Genomic DNA, 2,339 nt, shown 5'->3' with positions numbered 1-2,339 from the left:
GGCTTGCTCCCTTGGCCCCTGCTCAGCCTGCTTTCTTATGCAACACAGGCACACCTGCCTGGGGTGGCACCACCCACAGTGGGCTGGGCCCTCCCACATAACTCATCAAGAAGATCCCCTTCAGACATGGCCACAGGCCGGTCCAATAGAGGCAATTCCCCGATTGAGGCTCCCTCAACCCAGGTGTGTCAAGTTGACACTAAAGCTATCCAGTACAACCACTGATAACTTTCTACTCCTTGTTCTAGATTGACCTCTGTTGCTGTGATAAACACCATGACCAAAATCAACTTTGAGAGGAAAGGATTCATTTTAGTTTATAGGTTATAGTCCATCATTGAGGGAAGCCAAGGCAGAAACTCAAGACAGGAACCTGGAGGCAAGAACTGAAACAGAGACCATAGAGGAACACTGCTTAATGGCTTGCTTCCCTTGCCTTGTTTAGCTACCTTTTTTAGCCCGGGCCCACCTGTCCAGGGATGGAACTGCCCACATCAATTAGCAGTAAAGAACATTGGGCATGGTGGAACACATCTTTAAGTCCAGCAGTGTTGGGAGCCGGAGGCTCAGCCATTTCTCAAAACTGCTGACAGACCTGAGTTGGTGACTTTCCATTCTGTCCACCCTCCTCCCGCGGGCATGGGAAAGTGCCCACAACCTTGGCTCATAGCCGGGGCTGGTAGCCTGCAACCTTGCTCTAGTTATTGTAAATAGCCCTGTTTTCTGTTGATCAGTAGACTCTCGCAGGCACGGGATGGAGCCCATGGCCTTCACCTGCAGTCTTGTTTTCCTTTCCAGTAACTGCCTTGCTCTTAGTGGATTTCTCCCTTGGAGTGCACCTGGGTCTTTGCTATCTGGCTGTATGCTTGTGCTTCAATAAACGAGACTTGATCAGAGCACTGTCTTGTCTCCATTTCTCTTGCCCCTTGCCTCATCCACATCCCCACTCCCCAATCCAGGTACCCCATTGCAGACCCCGCAGGCCGGGGTAGAGTGGCGCCCAACATAGCTTGGATACTGGGGACAACGTGAGGGACACGACGAAAAAAGAAGGGGTGCGCACCCAATCAAACAATAGTTCGGAGACGTCGCAGTAGCCTGCTGTGACCGAGCTGACAGGTAAGCTGGTTGTCAATCATGGGGCAAGAATTAAGTCAGCATCAAAAGTATGTGATGCAGTTAAGAGAAGCGTTACAGGCAAGAGGAGTAAAGGTTACAACTAAAGATTTATTTCATTTCTTTGATTTCGTACAGGACATTTGTCCTTCGTTTCCCCAAGACGGGGTCATAGATGTAAAAAAATAAAAAAAAATAAAAAAAGTGGGAGATGCATTACAAGATTTTTATACAGTGTTTGGACCGGGAAAGGTCCCAGTTACTGCTTTTTCTTATTAAAATTTAATGAGAGTTAATAGATAAGAGAGATGAACATGAGCCAGTAGTGGCAGTTGCCCAAGCTAAAGAGATTTTTAGAAGTAGTTCTCAGTCAGAGTTGAGGGAAATTCCGGATACTCCCAAGGACGCACCTGACTTAATTGCTTTTGATAGTGAAAACAAGGGTTTTTCTGTAAATTTAAAAAAATAATAATAAAAAAGAGATCCTCTGGGTCAGTTAGAGAGGACAGATATAAAGAAAATGCTCACAAGTCTGAAAAAGAATATATTCGTGCATATTTATCCTCTTTTGGCAAAAGCTGCCTGTCCAGCCTCAGATACAGATAGCTCAGAGCCTGAGAGGGAGGAATTGATTTATAAAACTGAGGCTGAGTTGCCAAAAGACCATAAAAAACAAGAAGGTGACCGCCCTCCTTCTTACAATGTACCATCTGTTCCAACTGTTATGGCAGCGGTAGATCCTAGATCAGAATCAAGGGGACAGATAGAACAGTTACAGGAGGAAATTAGGTTGGAGGAGATGCATCAATCATTGATACCCAAACAAATTAAGCAAGAAGAGATGTGTCAGGCGCTGATGCTTAAATTACAAAAGCTTAAACTAGGTAGAGGTAGTGAGGCTGTTGTAGATAAAGGAAGAGCAGATAGAGAAAGGGCTTGTCCGTTCCCCAGAGGGCCTGGCCTCCATTCATATAAAGAAAATTTTAATGACCCTGATAGATTTTCCTCCCATATGGAGGCTTTTCCCGTAACAGAAACAGTTGATGACCGGGGGCAGACATGGAGACATCATAGAGGACATGAATTCCAAGTAATCAAAGAATTAAAGGCTGCTGTGTCGCAGTATGGGGCTACAGCTCCATATACCTTGGCTCTTGTGGAAGGGGAGGCTGAAAAATGGCTAACTCCTATTGATTGGAATACTCTGGTAAAGGCAGTCCTTA

The sequence above is a fragment of the Nannospalax galili genome, unplaced genomic scaffold, assembly GCF_000622305.1.
Source record: "Nannospalax galili isolate Female #2095 unplaced genomic scaffold, S.galili_v1.0 scaffold241, whole genome shotgun sequence".
NCBI classification, from domain to species: domain Eukaryota; kingdom Metazoa; phylum Chordata; class Mammalia; order Rodentia; family Spalacidae; genus Nannospalax; species Nannospalax galili.
Note: the sequence above shows the minus strand (reverse complement) of the source record.